We start from the raw sequence: 18,740 nt of genomic DNA, 5'->3' as shown, positions 1-18,740 counted from the left end.
GATTGAAACTTGTGTGGTCCAGGTCCCAGAAGGTTAGATCTGTTTTGGCATCACATGAAGGGCCAATGGCCTCTTGGGCAGGAGGGGTCAGACTGTGTTGCCTCATCAGTGTAAATGCTGACATTTGGCAAGGGGCTTTTATTTATTCTGTCCAACACTCAGTGGGAACAGGACTCAGCAGCTGGTAATCCAGGAGAGCCATTATGCTTTCCTAGTTCTACACAAGCTTCTTTCCTCTGAGTTGTTATTTTCATGAGAAAATCATGATGCCAATGGGAACCATTCTTAGAGAAAACATGAATGTTGAATGTCAGATCAAAGATACCAAAAAGTTGTTTTTCTTCTTTTTTTAATCTAGAATCACATATCAGCTTAATGGTGAGGTTTGAGGAGGAAAAGTCAGAGAATCACAGCCACAAATTATTTTATGGTAACATAGCCAATGTTAAAGAAATTTCATGTCTGAAATGTTTAGAAGGAAACGGCATTAAAATCTAATTTACAGTCGACACACACATTCCTAGGACTAAGAATAGCCTTACTGTGCACATTAATGCAAATGTCTCTCTTTGACTTTTTTTCTGGAAATGATCAAAATATTCTGTTTATTTAAAATGTAAATAATGTATTTTAATTGAATTTGTTTTTATGTAACATTAGTAGGTACATCATTCATGAATTATTGGTTGTGATACATTACATATTACATCTATTTGTCCTAAGAGATTGAATAATATCAACTGGACTTCTTTTTCTTGGTGAAATATTTGGAAGAGCCTTTATTCAAGCTCTTGGAATTATTATGACCTGGACAACTGAGAATTTACACCAACAATCTTTTAGTGAAAATCAAACCTTCCATGACTGGCCATAAGAGATGGAAAATAACAAGTGATGAGTATTTACAAGCCCAGCTCTGGCAGAGAGTCATCTCTGTGGAAAAGGGGTCCGCTAATCACTTCCAGACAAAATTATATCTATGTTTATTTTTGACAAATAAAAAGCAAACATATAGAAAGACACAGAACATATTTTTCCAGGCTCAACGTGAGAAACGAGCAAGTGATTGATGGGAAATCTCATGGTGGCTGTGGTGGGAGGCAGGAGTGGCCTGATGCTGATCTGAAGCCAAGAACAATGTACTGCAGGGTTCAGTCAACAGAAAACCTAATGCAATCCATGCAACCACTCAGTCCATCCAAACAGCTGCCCTGACTGGCACTAATAGAAGCACAGCCAGCCCCAACATCCGTCACAGTACCCCACCCAGTGCCAGACACCAGCTCCAGCGAGGCCAAGTTTCAACACCACTTTGCAGCTGTCATGGGGAGTAAATGGAGTGTTGATGTGTCACTTCATCGGAAACAGAATAATATGATTAAATGTCAGAATATTCTTCATAGCTGTCGAACATCTGACGGTGACCTGTGGGGCTGCACAGAATCAGGACTGCATGTTTTCATGTCATATGTTTACAGACTGATGTGTAAATAAAGACAACCAGAGGTCCATTCATTCCTATCAGGGTCATTTTAACCTCTAGAACATGTGCAGGCCCTCCATGTTTTTGTATTTGTTTTGTTGTTTAAGAAAACATTACAGTTAGATGTCTGGTTTTAATGTTTCATGTGGGGATCAGACAAAACCAGAAAACAAAATATTCTCACAGGATAACTTACTACAGTGTCTACTTTAACACAAGCAGTGATGGTTTTTTTTCCATGTCTCAATACTTTTTGTGTCCCAATCTCCACAATTCAGGATCAGTTTTTCAATATTATGTCAACTTGCTTGGAGTAAACTTAGAATCCTGTTCTTTTATGGTTCTGTTTGGGTTTCTTGATGCATCAACTAGTTTGAATAGATTACAAAAAGATCTTATAACTGTTATGTCATTGCTGGCACGCCTCCATCTGTTATTGTGTTAGAATTCTTCTATATGTCCCTTTATATCACGATGGCTTAGAGACACAAGGCTGTTTTTAAATCTTGAGAAAATAAAAAAATGCACTGAGGGGGTTGTACTTTTTAATTTGATTGCAGCTATTGACTCGTTAAATGTGTGCCTATGTTTCAGAAGATATACAAAAAACAAGGTTGATTAAGCCAAATTGCAGGTGTTCTTGTTTTTCACACTGGTGTTTGTGACTGTTCATATATTTGATGTATGCATGTGTTGTAGTTTTTTTTATAATATATAACCAAAAAATAACAATATGTAGATATTTTGTAATACTTAAAATAAACATATAAATTACTTAATTAAATAAATAAGTCTTACTACTGACCTTTTGCAAACTTATTGTCCTTTGGTTCCCAACAAGGGCCTCATACAGCTTCCATCTTGCATCCTGTTTCTTTTCTGAGATCTGTCCAGCCAGTAAAAGTCAGTCTGATGTTAATTCTTGTCTAACAGTGTTGTAACATCCCCCAAATCCTTTGATCCTTTAAATATGGATGCCATTGCCTCTTAAATGTATTGTTACAGCTATTTTGTTTCTATTTCACAAGGTTAAATACAAAACAAAGTTTTTATGTCTGTAAGATGCCTTAACTCTATCGTTCCAGTGCATAACAGACTGCATCATAATATCTCGTGATTCTGTGAAAATCCACAGAAAGTTTGGCTTCTTTTCTCCATTCTAACTTTATCCTCTGAGTTGTGTAGTTACAACTCTGCAGAGAGTGAATGTCATTACGGACAGGCTCTGATGATCCAAGATGATCCAGGCATATTTGACATTCAGCTACAAAGCAGGTCCCCACCTCCCCACAGCCTTGAGGAATGCTGGCTGGGTTACAGCTTGAATCCGGGTAAATGAAGAATGTGACCATTGTAGCAATGGTCACATCATCCAGCGCTGCCACAGACAGCTGTTGTCTAGAGGCTAAAGCCCCTGACACATATTTCATTTGTATGAAGAGGCTCACACAGACTGTACGGACTAAATGAGGCAAGAAGGGGCTTTTTTAGGTGATCGGAGATGTTTTTGATTAATGAAAAAGAGGGGAAATCTGGGATAACAAAGGAGTCTTCCACTTAGTGTTAAGAGCTCAGAGAAAAAGGAAGTTACTGTGTGTGTTTCATCATAGAGAGAGGATCACATCACCAGCCAAGAAATTATTACACGTTTTCATTCATTCATTCATTCATTCATTCATTCATTCGTTCGTTTCTGTACCACTTCGTCCACTTCAGGGTCGTGGGAAAGCTGGAGTCTATCCCAGCAATTAACAGGCGAGAGGCAGGTACACCCTGGACAGGTAGCCAGTCCATCACAGGACCACAAACATGTTATATTACATTAAATAATAACAATAATCTCCAGTTTATTTCCCTTTGGTCCTTATTAATTTATATTCCTTTTCATATGAGGCAGCCATTATGACCACCCAATGACAATTTTTGAAATAGAAGGGTCAGAAAGTTTGTTTTGTTTGTTTGTTTGTTTTTTACATTTAGTACATTTCTATGGGCCTTTTTGTTTTACTTTACTCTCCCCTGATCCTTTTTCACTGAGCATGAAACCAGTAAACACCACCTGAAGCCATCTAACAGATGAGGGCGGCTACATGGAAATCAGCACAGTGAATGGTAAATGGTCTGTATTCATATATCGCTTTTACCCAAAGCGCTTTACATCATACATCGCATTCACCCATTCACACACTAATGCAGAAGCTGCCATGCAAGGCGCTAACCACGACCACTCTACCCACTGAGCCACTTTGCCCTAAATTACAAAAATTATGGTAAATCTACAGATTTACATCCACAGAACAACTTGACAACCTGCAACATGGTGTACATGACAGTGATGATCAGGTAGTAAAAAGAATCTATTTAAAGTAATTTTTCAATTATACTGAAATAATATTTTTCTGTAAACACCCTAATTCTGATAGTAGCTTATTAGGTTTAATAACATAAGAACAACAGTAAATGTCTATTGTCTTGCTTTTATGACTGTTTATATAATTGTTTTTTATTATTTGCAACTTTTATCATTGGAATTTAATATTGTTTTTAATAGAATTGGTTTGATTGTTGAGTCCTTTTATGTTCTTTTTACTCCGTAAAACACTTTTGGTTGCTCTTATAAGTCATTTTGTAAGAACAGAGGTCAGTATAAGGAGACCAACATAACGGAGACTCTCAGTCAAACATGATGGTAGGATTGTTTATGTGTGAGAGTTCAGAGTTTTTATACCTGCACCAAATCACCTCCACCTTGGTTAAAGAGAAAAACACTGTATTCCTCAGAGACGTGCTGGACCTGCTGGTTTGCATCTTTGTGGAGAAGAACTGCAGCAGAATAATGAGCTTGAAAACACCTCAGAGTTTTGCTAGTTGACATGTGCCCAAGCAGTAAAACAGCTTATTTCTAATCCACAAACTGGACCGTGAGACAAACAAGGAAAATGAAATATCAGGGCTTTAGAAGCCAAAAAGTCCGAGTGAGGGAGGAGGAAGAAGGTGGTCAGATTGTAAATGGACAGGCCAAACCAAGTAGAATTTCCAAACCACACACACCCAAACACAGAGTAATTTTTGGTGTTTTGTCGTAAAAGCGCCTTTTCTATTAACTGTCTCCTGCCAGTGTTTCTCCATGTCACACGGAGAAAAAGTTGTTTTCATATGTTCAAACAGTGTCACAGTTCAGGTGCAGAAACTGTGAGCTGGTTACAGTTTCATTTATGGTCATTTTCTTTTTCTTTTATTTCTTTTGTAAACTGTTTAGATGACCTGATATAAACTTATAACCTCATATTTATAACTTGTAATAATAAACTTGTAATATCTAAGCTACCCACGTGTGTTTTTATCCCAAACCCTAACCATGTTTAAAATTTTTTCAAAACCTCACCATATATTTTTATGTCTATTTCTGACCAACCACAGCTGGCAATGGGGCCAAAAAGTTGAAAAGTTGATCCTCTAGCTAGACTGTTTGTGGTGCCACACCAACCAACCACCACCTCCTCCAAAACATTTTTTTGCATAAAAATAAAATAAACTTGTTCTTGATGCATGTTTAACATAGATCACAGTCATGTAGATCGTTGTTGAATTGTAAGCTAACCCTGAACATGAGAGATTTTAGTTTTGTTTTTCTTGTAACTGAAACCATGAACTCTCTTTAAAAAAAACTGTTTTAGAGCTTGGTTGCATTTACCCCAAAATGCAAATAGACTATTGGAGAGAAACTTTGTGTGCCGTGTTGTAAGATGATCCGTGCAGGCAAACATAAATCTAAACAGCTATTTGCACTCATTACCGCAGCATGTTTACACTGAACAGCCACTTTATCAGGTCCACCTGCTTGTTAACACAAATATGTGATCAGCCAATCACATGGCAGCAACTCAACACATTTAGTCATGTAGACATGGTGAAGACGACTTGCTGAAGTTCAAACTGAGCATCAGAATGAGAAAGAAAGGGGTTAACGGTGACTTTGAACATGGCATGGTTGATGGTCTGAGTATTTTAGAAACTGCTGATCTACTGGGATTTTCACACACTTTCATCTCCGGGGTTTACAGAGAATGGTCTGAAGAAGAGAAAATACCCAGTGAGCAGCAGTTGTCTGGACCAGAATGTCTTGTTGATGTCAGAGGAGAATGGGAAGGTTGGTTGGAGATGATAGAAAGGCAACAGTCAACATTACAGGCTTTTTATGTGCTAAAATTATTGAAATATGTAACTTTACATGAACCTGGTACTGATCTGACACTGCTCTCCTATCTTCCTCCTCTTCCATGCTGGTAGATGGTCTACTGTTGGACAGTAGAGAGAATAGAGTGATGCATTTTGAGTAAGACTGCTTAGTGACAAGAGTCAATGCATTACACCACTAAGACTAACACCAGTCTTCAACTGCCATAGTCTGACTTCAGTGACTCACCACTAGCTGTGTTTTGCAGACAAATTCTAACTGGGTATTTATGATGGTTGATATTTCATTATTAGACTACAACGGTAAATATAAGATAACTGAATGCTGTAGACCTAACATGGAAACAACTTATATTTGTGGGGCAACAAAATAATGTACTGGGCTAATATAATTTGTACCAGATTTGGCACTGCCAAACCACATTGTGGACACTTTACATGGATCAATAAAATTTGTGAAAGAGTTCATTTTTAAAAACCTGAGGTCCCCCAATCATTGTAAAGTGCTTTGAGTGTCTAGAAAAGTGCTATAGAAATTTAAGGAACTATTATTTATTATTAATTATTAAAAGGCCTTAAACAGTTAACATGACTCTGGTCTTGGCTCTGACATTTCTCCTTCATCATCTTCCTCCTCATCCTTCTTGCTGCTTGATGGCTTCATCCAGGCCAGCAGGAAGCTGCTTCCCTGATCTGCCTGGTGTAGCTCCTTTAACTTCTGTTTTCTTCGTCTCTCTTTTCTAGGCATGCTGCAATTGATAAAAGCTGAGGCCAACAGTGTTATAGACTGCTTATGTAGAATAATGCTGCTTGGAATAAAGAAAAAAACAATTTGTCAGATTATTACAATCTGCGACAAAAGAGATGGGCAACTGTACAACTCTGTGCGATTTGGTTTATGAATACGTCATGAAAATGTCAAGGAAGAAAATGCCAATCATACCCGCGTCTGTAGTGACCACTTAGCCTAACATTTAGCAAGGTAAGGCAAGAGTAAGGCAAGGCAGTTTATTTGTACAGCACATTTCATGTACAGGACAATTCAAAGTGCTTTACATAAAACAAAGACATTACAGATATTTAGAACAGTAAAAGGCATCAACACATAATCACAATAAAATAATAAATTACATTAAAATGATTAAAAGCAAGATAAGTTAAAAAAGTTAACGTGCAGATTTCATGCATAGGCGCATGAGAAAAGAAATGTTTTTAACCTGGATTTAAATATGTCTACATTTGGTAAATGTTTAATCTCCACTGGCAGTTTGTTCCACTTGTTTGCAGCATAACAGCTAAATGCTGCTTCTCCATGTTTAGTCTGGACTCTGGTCTGGACTAGTTGACCAGAGTCTTTGGATCTAAGAGCTCTGCTGGGTTCATATTCTCTGAACATATCACAGATGTATTCTGGGCCTAAACCATTTTGGGATTTGTAAACAAGCAGAAGGGTTTTAAAATCTATTCTGTGACTGACTGGAAGCCAGTGTAAAGATTTCAAAACTGGTGTGATGTGTTCAGATCTCTTAGTCCTGGTTAAAACTCTAGCAGCAGCGTTCTGGATGAGCTGCAGATGTTTTATGCTCTTTTTAGGAAGTCCTGTTAAAGACCATTACAGTAATCCAGCCTACTGAAGATGAATGCATGGATGAGTTTCTCTTGGTCTTTCTGGGAGACTAGACTGTTAATTCTGTTGATGTTTCTGAGCTGGTAAAAAGCTTCTTAGTGACAGCTTTGATGTGGCTGCTGAAAGTCAGATCTGAGTCTATCAACACTCCAAGGTTACGAAGTTGGTTGGTGATTTTAAGAGCCCAAGTCTCCAGGTGTTTACCAATGCTGACCCTCTTCTCTTTGCTACCAAACAGAATAATCTAGTTTTATCTTCATTTAATTGTAGGAAATTCTCCTTCATCCAGGTGTTTATTTGCTCCAGACACTGACACAATAAGTCTATTGGACTGCAGTCATCTGGTGACAGAGACACATAAAGTTGTGTATCATCTGCATAACTTTGATAATTAATGCTATAGTTATGTAATATTTTTAACCAACGGGAGCATATACAAGTTGAACAGAAGAGGTCCAAGGACTGACCCCTGGGGAACTCCACATACCACTGATTATGGCTAGTGCCAAGCTCGTTCACCAGGCAATCAGCCGTTCAGGCTGTAATGAGACAGACAGGCTAGTTTACTACAGGGACGAATAGTTTGTATCAGGCTGAATTTAGGAGCAAAAGGTGCCCTTGAAATAGTTCAGCATTACCTAAAAAGTGGCAGGTGGAGTGGTGGGAGGTAACTTCGCAGACGGTCCAGCTGCTGCAATGCACATGCTTACATTGTGTCTTGTTTGCGCCTGCTTTGCATGATCATGTTGCCAAAGAAACAATGGAAACTAAACAGGGGTACGCACACGTGCACATGTGTAAGGGGTGTATGATCGCATCAACATAGTGGGCCACATACAGTATATATAAAAAAAAAATTCTGATAAAAAGGGCACTTTTTCAGCCCCGACGGCAAGGGCAAGTGCTTTAGCACCACCAAGGCTCTATCTGTGCACGCCAGTGGGTGTCATGATCATGGTTTGTGTTCTGTTTTTGGTTTATGTTCTTGGTTTGCCTTTGTATTCATGGTCATGTTTAGTTCTGTGTTGCTCTTGGTTTCTGCTCATTAGATCACATGGTCTGATTACACCTCTGTGTATTTATACTCTTTTTTTTCAATTGTCCTTTGTCACATCATCCGTCCTGTTTCCCTGTTGTATTTCCCTGTCTTGTGGCTCCTGAGTTTGTGGTTCATGGTAGGGATGGCGAGCCGAGGCCTCATGAAACATCGAGTCAACTTTGACACAACTGCCTGAAATCGTCTCACTGTGTTGACACAGTGAAAGAGCTCCATCTGCTGACTGTGGGTATCTGTTACGACCCGACTCTGCTAGGGGATGTGAGGCTTAACAAAGAGAACTGCAGACAGGTGTTAAAATGGAAGCTAACAGAATTTATCGTTGCAAGTAGTGATGAGGAACAATACAAATGGTAAGGTGAGTGTTGGGGTTAGACAAGCTGCTTAAAGCATAGAAAGCAATACAACAGCTATATTCCAACTCAAAACCAGCCAGTACAAAAAACAAAACCAAGAATAAATAAACGGGTGAACAAAAGAATCTAATCTATGTTATAAACAGAAAATGAAGCAGCTCCAATAGCTATGCTTATATAACTGAAAATATTATATTCAGTTACAACCATAAAATTATTCTAGCCCAACACATTGTAACTTTAACTTTAAGCTATCTATAAATAACAGAAAGACATTGTGCATTTATGCTGTGTTTCCCTCATGTGAAATTAGCAGTGCTCAGTCTGAGAAGCTGACAAAACACAGCTTAGGAAAATGACCATGTTGTGAAACGTGCTGAGACGAGTCAGGGGTTCGTGGTAACTCAAGCTGTGTTTAATGAATTATGAGGATGATGTACTGTTCTTGCATCATGTTATGAAATGAAATACCATTTACTTTTGTTATCATCTGTGCACAATGTGTGGGTAATCTAATAAGTGAGGAATGTATATGACACATATTGAGCAATGACACACTAAAGAGAATCACGTATCTGCCCTTTTCACACATCACTTTGACGTAGAAGAAGTATTCAGAGTGAAAGAAAGCAAACTGTGGTTATCTTCATGTGGAGGTCTCAAAGCTTCCCTAAGGCTTACACACCTCCTGCTGTCAGCTCACATCCAAAGCTCCACTTCTGGAGATAAAAGCAAGATGTAATTCTACCACCAAAGACAAGGGATGGGAGCAAAGGCCGCTAGACTTCCGGCGTAGCAGTGATTTCACCCACTGGGCTGGCCATGCCAAACACATCAGTGGGAGGAATTCAGTCTTTGCATCGCACAGTCCTCAGAGACGAGGATCATATGGCAGATCCCAGCATGCCGAATGGTAAGGAGTCAAATATGAAAGTAGATTTACTGCCAGATGTTGGCAGAGCATGCTTCATTTTACTTTTAAAACAGAGAAGAAAGCAGAGACAGCTTAAAAGCTTGAAGAATTCCAGGACACTGTCTAAGGAATTGTCTGAATTGTCTTATAAAGGAAATAGCAACAAGAGAGGATAGTGAGGAGCATACAGAAAGAGAAATCCGAAGAACTAAATATATTATTTACACTGTGAAGAGATATTTAGATTCATGTCACCTGTGTTACAAACCCCTTTTGTCTAAGGAAAAGGGCTGGTAACAAACCAGGCTGGAGTCAAGTCTAAATCAAAATATTTATTACAATAAACAAAATTAAACATATACAATTTCCTACAAACAAAAAAGAATTCACAAATGGGTTCAGTTTAAACTAACGAAAACTAATCTACAAACAAAATTATACCAAAACGGCGACTAACTTAACACTTAGTTAAGATAAACGTAACACAAATGTCCATTTCAGTAATAAGCCCACGATGGGCAATTTACAAAGCTAATACAAAACAACAAATGTCAACCGTGTAAATGCTGGGACTTTCACACCACTCACTAACTAAACATGATTCTTAAGCAAACAGAAAAAGCTTCTCATAAGCAGAGCGTCGATTATTTCTATACAATGACTCAACTACTCATACATAAGGAATGAGAGTGTCTTCTCTCTAAACCACCCCAATCTATGGAAAGCTCTTTCAACTGAATACAGCCAACACAAACCCACACTAGGTGCAATACACCAGAATCATCCCAGGCAGGCGAACTGTGTGCCCATGATACACAGCTGCCACGAATGATGTTGATGCAGGGCCTTTAGGGCCAAGTGTCGCTCACGCCAACCCCCTTCAAGGAATCCCAAACGAAGGAGGGAGGAGTCTTGGAGCTAATTCCATTTCCAGCCAGTTCTGCAGGTATAACACCTGTGAAATATTACATGGCCTACAGGACAACATGAAGCCGTCTATGGTCAGTAAACGTGTCTGATCTGTGGCGGAGAGGAAGTCACAGGAAGTGATGCGTTTTTGTTGAGTTTGTAGAGCTAGATTTTTTTTTCTCATGGAAATATTTAAAATGTAATAAAACTTTAGGGGTTAAAAATATTTTTTTTGGTAGCTGCACTGTATTTGATTGTACTTTTAACCTGGCAGAAGAATCTGATAACTAACTGGGCTAAATCACAAGTACTGGTACAAAAAGCTTCTGAAGAGCATTAAGATTCACCTGCTCTTCCAAAATAATCCATAAATGATTATTATGCTATTATAACTGTGAAAATTCTTCATAAAACCATTGGTGAGAAATCAATCCATAAAAGTCCAGTTGTTTTTTATGTCATTTAGTATGCTGCCAGCAGCCAGACCATCATTGTGCTTGCTACGATGCTGGACAGGACAAGTTAGAAAAAATAAATTACGTATGCTGCCTCACAGGAAAACAAGTTCAACAGAGTACAAGAGTCTGCAGAGGTTGTTTACCATTAATTTTTTCTTTCAAAAGTGTTTTTACTCTACTAAAAGTCTCAGCCCACATACCTCTCAGTGAATCTCAGTGAGTGCTGAGTGTGTGGACAGAGCATGCATGAGGACAGTTCAAAGTGGTCTAAACTAAGTCTCACCTCAATAAGACTGCAGCTGGAGCTGAATATAGAACGATAAAAGAAAAAAAACTCTGCTTGTAATCAGACTGGGTTCAGTGGAATTTTCATAAACATACAATATAAGTGCTGTCTGTCCTCAGATGAAGCTTAACCTCAGCATTAACATGAATAATTTCATTAATATTAAGATAAGTGTATATGGAAGGATTAGAAAGAACATTTCCCTAATACGTCACAAACCCACTGATAATAGCTTAAAGGTGGATTTATACTCGTCTGTGCGCGGTGGGTTATGGTGTAGCTGATGCTGGTGAATGTGGTCTCGCACTCGAGCGTAGGGGGTATGCATCGTTTTGGTGTCGTGTTGCAGTTTCTCCTCCTAATCTAAAGGTGGCAGCAGCAGTGGTACCGGCCGGTAAACTCACCAAGTCGGAGTTCTTTTGATGGTTCACTTCAGTTCGGTAGGTATTTTCTGTTTTGAAACAACAATGCCGTTCAGTATGGTTCAGTGTCTTTATTAGATTGTGAAATAAAACGAAAAAATAATTCGATCAGCCTCTCTTCAGCTTGATCCATTGGGTGTTGTTTTTTAAAATGGCAATAAGTAAACAAATTCAGAGGATCCAGAAATTCGGAAACTTGTAATCCCAAATTGTCCAATCATAAGGGAGTACATCCACGTAACCGACTGCGTAGCAGGGGTGCACGTCAGGTCTGGAAAAGGTGAGCGTCAGGCCTCCGCAGAGCTATGGTGGTGACACAGACACAGACGCCGCACTAGTATAAATCCACCTTAAGACACCTGAACGATAAAAAAGTAAACATAATTGAGTTAAATTATTCAGAGGGGTAAATATAATGAAGTCACCCTGGTCAAATTTTGAGTGGATTTAGATTAATAATTCAGTAAACACAAATACATAAAACTCAAGTTTTTATATTTAATCAAAATAGATTTTATTTCACTCTTTAAAAACAACTATGGACCAGGAGTCCGCAATAAAGAAATACTGCTGCTACAATTATAAAACTTCAATCACTTTTCTCAGTGACGCGCCCCCTGACAACAGTTAATTCATCATCCATCTTGCATCCTACCTGAACTTCCTCCAGCTAGTAAAAATCAGTCCGATGTTGACTTGTTTTATTTCTGGCTTTGTCTCTTTCTATCTTTATTTTCCTCTGATTATGCCCTCTTGTGTTTCTTTGCATGTTCAAAATATTCAGTGTGTTTATGTCCAGTTGCAAACTCAGCTGCAACATCACACAGCGTCCCAGAAGTAAAAGTAATGAAGTACATAATAAATGTCACAGTGCCATCAAACGAGTGAGAAATGCAGTTTTAAGATCAGAAAGTTACATAGTGCATCTCTTTAGGAAGGGCTCATAGCTTTTGATTTTTAAGTTTTAATGAGCTTTTTGATTAAAAATTATCTAGTTGCACAAGGCCTAGATTTATTATGTGTTTGCACCTGTTTTAAACTCTGTTTTAGCATAAAAAACATGCAGTAAAAATGCAGAGAAGTTGCACCTGAAATGAATGGTCTTTGAACAGTATTTAAGTTTTGCTTTCACAGGGCAAAATTGAGAAAAAAAAAGAAAACCTAACCTGGAATGAAAGTGTCCTCCTTCCAAATGCAACACCATTGGCTGCACATGCAGGCAAGAATGACTTATATCATGTCAAAGCATTTTCATCCTCTAATGACAGCAAAGTGAAGTGTCAACCTGTCTTCAGTAACACTGATGCAGAGATGACAGTAAAGGATGAAGATGTAATTCTGTTCTGTTTTTTTTTCTAACCCTTACCAAGTCAATTGATCTTTTTCTTTAAACGAAGTTGTTGCGGTTCATGCCCCTGTATCTGTGTGTGGCTGTGGTGGGCATACCTTTCCATTTTCATGGGGATCAAGGTCCTCACCGGCATCTTTTCTTCTAATCAGTGGCAGTATTTACTCCTGGTTGGCCTTCCAGTCATCATTCACCCAGTAGTAACTGAGCTCGGCTGATATAGTTTCTAGAAACATTTTGACTCAGTCCTGTTTATTCCCCGAGCCAGTGTTAATACCAAGAACTCAGACCTTTCCACCTGTTAGAGCCACTGCTTTCCTCTGCTCCGGTCTGTTCTCTCCAGTGGGTTTAAATCAGTTGCTTTCACTTTTGTTCAGCTCTTTGTCTTAGATCCTTGGACCCATTATCCACAGCATAGCAATCAGAAAGTGAAAACATTGTAATAAACTCTTAAAACAGTCCATGAGGGTGACATGGTGTTATAATAAAAACATGAAACCAGCTGCATCAGAGGAACTCCTCCTTATCAGTAGGTCTGTCTCTTTTCCACAGATAGACTGCATTAGTCTGTTTCTTTTCTTTTTTTCTATCTTTTTTTTTTTTTTGTGAAGAACATCTTTTGAAACGAAGTGCAAAGACTAAAGTGGAACTTAACTAAACCCCAACATTGTGGCAATTTTCTATATTAAAAGGGTTTGTTGATGGTATAAAAGTTATCAACTTCAATCACCACCTTAAAGAAAAGAAAAATCAATATTTTGGAATCAGATTATGGTAAAATAATTAAATTATTGTATTAAATAGCTTCTTATAAACATTATGAACCTTTAATGGTGTTAAATAGGATTCATAAATCTTGCAGCACTCTTTGAACTTCATGCTTTGTACTTTTACAGACCACCAAGTCATTATTATAACGGATCCTTCCTTCACATGCTATTGAAATCCACGCTTGATGCCTCAAGCATAAACATAAACACAAAAAGTGCTTTTTCCAAAGAACTTTAAAGTGGATTCGTTTGTAGTGAATACACGTTACAAGTATTTTGAAGTGTTTGCATCTCCCTATTTAAAACTTCAAATTCTGTGGTAATGGGCCAGCACATCAACAAGAAGGTAGAAAACAGGCCAGATGATTTCAATTAAAAGACAAGTTTCACTGGAAATGTCCTCAAAGCGGCCACACATAGCCTTTTAGTCAGCTGGTTTCCACATTCATGAGCATTTCCTGTCATCAACACTGGCCCATAATCCTGTTTAATGCTACTTATGTGACACTCAGAACATTAACATTTCATTTAAATGTAAAAGCAGTCTCACCATGTTTTACTAGTGGAGTTAAACATGGTGACGGCTGTGCCGTCAGTGTTTGTATATTTTTCATTGTCAACATGACGTGACTTGTAAATAGTTCCAGTAGCTACAATTTCAGGTTGTTTACAGTGACCGTGCAAGAATCTTTTGGCTAAAATTAGCTGCTTGATACTACAAACCAAAGTGATTAAACGCAACCAGAACAGTCTAGTTGCAAACAAGTCCAACACAATGAGCTGAAAGATCTTATGAGTCAGTGGGTGAACATTTTCTCTGGGTTCAGTTGTAATTACCTTTAATTACACCCATACATCATTTTAGAAATTATTGATAACATGTAAGAAGATGTAAATGCATGTGCATGAATAGGTGTGCATGTACTGCAGCAGATCAGCAGAACATGGTTTACTTTGGATTCCTATGTAGTTTCACACACAAACACACATTCCTCTGTTGTGGCAATCGCTAGCTCTCACTTGGATTAGTGTCAGAAATCACAGCCTGACTCTCCCTGCAGAACTGACCTCATGATGAGAAATAACTCAAGTCTCTTAAACTGGCTTTGGATGATGCAAAAGGTTTTTTTTTTTTTTGGAGTTCAAGATTCATGTGCAGAAATTTGTTGCTTCCTATTTAAATAGCACCACATTTTTTCATGTGAAATTCATTTCTGGCGTCAAAGCACATCAGGGATTTTATAACAACCATGAAATACCGTTCACACTGGCAAGAGGGTGTAGAAATCCTTGTCTGCAATGCTCCTCCCAGGAGGAATGAGTTTCTCCATTAAAAAAACAAGTCACGACCTCATCACAAAGAGCAGGTAACACAGAGAGGTCAGAATAATCTCACCTTTCACAAGATATGCAGTCAAATAACATTTCATTACAACCAAAAACTTTCTTTACATTTATTGTTAATTTTTTTCTTGAATGTTGCACAAGGTGGCGCTAATTTTACTACTTATTTTTTTTAGATAAGATTTTTTAGATAGATTCACTGTAAAGCTGTTTTTTAAATTTGATCCGTTATGATGAGTGTCCATGGCAACAAAAATGTTGTCTAGATAAATCAACTGATCAAGCTTTCCTAAACCAAATTAATGAGAGAAATAACACAGCAAATCCCACGTGAGCTGGAGGGGAAACACAGAAGACGCAGGGCAGACAGAAAAGCTGAGGATATTCAACACATTTCTTTCAACTGTTTTGATGGGATATGAAAGGAACAAAATGGATCAGCTCAAAGTGTTAACATGGACACGGAAGGAATACAGAGAATGTATTTTGTGTTTAATAAAGACACATGAACTCTAATGTGTATTTATGCTGTTTTGGGACTATTATTAGATTGGGACAATAAAGTGAGCAGAAGAAAAGTGATGCAGTGTTTAGGGTTGGACATGTCACCATGAAGAACATCTGCACACAGGACACATCAGTAAGTTTAGAATCAAGGTCGAGAAGACTGGCTGTGTTCTGGAGATGGATCTGGAGCTGATTGTCCACAGCAGAATGCTCCAAAAGCTTCAAACCTTTGACACAACACAGTGAGGAATCAGAGTGTGTTCAGGCTTCTTCAAGCAGCTGCAAGACAAAGACAACAACCCTTGCCATCCAAGATGGTGACCACAATCACCACAATCTTAAAGGTCCCATATTATACACTTTATTCCCAATCTGAGACCATTCATTAATATCTAAATGAAATATTTCCGCCATGGTATGGACAAATCGACCCTCAGTTTGAGTGCAGCAGCTTCTCTTCACCTCCCTCTTTTTAGCAGCTTCAGAAATGTGCCGTTTATGGTGGGCGGAACCCTGGTGGAGCAGCTCAGCTGTTGGCTCCGCCCATCGCATCGCCCGTCATGAGGTGATTGACAGGTTAGGCCTTAGCGGTTACTAGACGCTGATTACAGCGTAGTGAAGGATAAACAAACGCCGGAACACCGGAACCCATTCCTGAAGAAGTTCGAGCAAGAAGACTAACAGTACTGCTCTTACCTCTCCAGCTGTGTCACGGACAGTTGGTATTGAACCTGGCTTCAGCTTCAAACGGTTGGCGAAGCCTGCTTTCCATGCACCCATGTTGTGGAAACAGTCCTCTTTGAAATGCTGGCCACAGACATGCAAAACCTTTGGAAGTTTTCCGGGTACATTTCCTCCAAAAATAAAATTAATCCACTCAGTCCTCGTGGGTTCAGTGGATGGAAGTAAAAAAACGTTTTCGTGTTCATTTATGCAGCCACAAACAGAACAGTGCTTCTGTCGCTTAGCCATGTCCGCTAACGAGGGTTGCCGAAGAGGGAAAAACACTGGGCGCTAGGTGATTTTTAGAGGGCGGGCTTTGAGAGCCGGTAGACGGGTCCATCGCTCTGTGGGGAGTGGTTATTGTCCCTTATGACGTCATAACGTACACGCTTTCAAACAAGCTCATTTCAGCGCTTACTTCCCTAGAGGTGGAGCAGGGGGGAGAGAGAGAGCCTGAAAGAGTTTCACACTTACGGGTCTCCTACACATGCGGGGGGACCAGTATGACTGTTCCAAAACCATTAAAAAGTGAATTTTGCATAATATGGGACCTTTAACTAAAATCAAAGGGGACCCCTAAAATATCAATAGGACATAAACATTTAAAAAAAATATATACTATTAATTTCACCTTTGGTTGAACTCATCACAGGTGAAAATTTAAATGTCACCTGTATGTGAAAGTGCAAATACAACAAGAGGCACAACAGGATAATAATTCATGCACCAAAAGCTGCCTACAAACGTTGAAGAGCTCTAGTCAGGCTTACAAATGCAAAATCTACTAAATATGAGATCTTAACAGCAAATAAATAAAAAGTAAAAGCAGGGACTTCAGACAGATAAAAATTTGATCAATAAATGATGCAGTGACAAAAATGCATTCAAAATAAAAGGTTCAAATTAAATAAACTCTGCATGAATGTATGGTTTACATATTTAATTACAAAACATTTAACTAAAGTATTTATTTAATAAACTTTTTTTTCTTTAGAATTCTTTTAAGAGTTGTTAGACATGACAGATGTTTTCTGCATCTGTAGTCTATTTTCTTTCTTTTCTTTTCTTTGTTAAAAATTCCACTTGCTTTCTTACAAGTGCTGGATGTTTGGTTGCCAGATGCAGCTTCAGTGTTGAAGGCTCCAGTGCTGGAAAGTGTTAGCTAACACTCCTTACACACCTCTTGGCTCTGCTTTGTTACCTCAATTTACCAAAGCGTACCTAATAAAACGATTGTTTTTGTGAAATATTTTTGCCTTTTAGGGGGTGTGTGCCACCATTTTTGTCTTCATTCTTTCGTTTTAAATACTTCTTCATAACTTTCACTGCAGGCTAGTGGCTAGCTGAGTCTTCTGCTTACTGGAGTTTGTTGGACAGCTAACTGACACTTTAGGCTGCATTGCAAGTGAGCTTCTCATGATAACAAGAAAATATCTTGTTGATAAGACGGTTGCTACATATGACTTCTGACAGTTTTGATACCCATAAATTAAATCCACTGGGCGAAGTGTGAACATAAACTGCAGTGTCAACGCAGCCTTGTGTTAACACCTGCTGGTAGATTTAGCTTGTGATTATGTGGTCAAATCAGACAGCGATATTTTGAAAAACGACACTTGTTGGTGCTCAAAATTGGCAACATTTTCCAAATTCCTGGTTAAAAAAACTCCAAAACATCCAACTGATGGAGACATTGCTACCTTGACATACTACCTAGTCAATCCACAGTTGCACTTCACAGGGGCAGAATTAAAAGCATAGAAATCAGATTAGAGGCTTATAAATATTTCGTGGCAGGATGGGTATCAGACCTTAAGCTATGGAAAGTTCCCCAAACAAAGTTTTTCCTATTCATGTCAAAGTCGAGTAGAAAACAGCAGATGCATTAACACGATGTAAAACCTAGGGACGTCCCAGTGATATATTTTAACTTTACTAACAATTACTGTGAGAAAACATTGCTATTTAAAGACTGTTGTTTATTGAGACCACAAAAGTACATGTCCAACTTTTCATTTACACTGAAAACTGTGTCACCATGTGATCCACGGTGAAGGTTGAATTTGTCTTATATCCAACCAGTTTACACTGTGAGAAACTGGAGAATGTTTTGTTCATTTGCTGCTTCACATAAAACATGACTTACATATTAACTTATTATTTGACCGTCCTCCTGGTTACACATGAACAATGTTTTTGCTTCCATTTCTTATTGCATAAATAAGAATATCTGTTCAAAACTTAAATTAACAAGACCATTTTTAACAACTTTAATGTAATTTGTTCTCTTCTCTTTTTTGCTTTCTGTCATCTTTAAAACTTGTCCAGACCATCTTTAAG

Source organism: Melanotaenia boesemani, chromosome 11 (assembly GCF_017639745.1).
Source record: "Melanotaenia boesemani isolate fMelBoe1 chromosome 11, fMelBoe1.pri, whole genome shotgun sequence".
NCBI lineage: Eukaryota > Metazoa > Chordata > Actinopteri > Atheriniformes > Melanotaeniidae > Melanotaenia > Melanotaenia boesemani.
Note: the sequence above shows the minus strand (reverse complement) of the source record.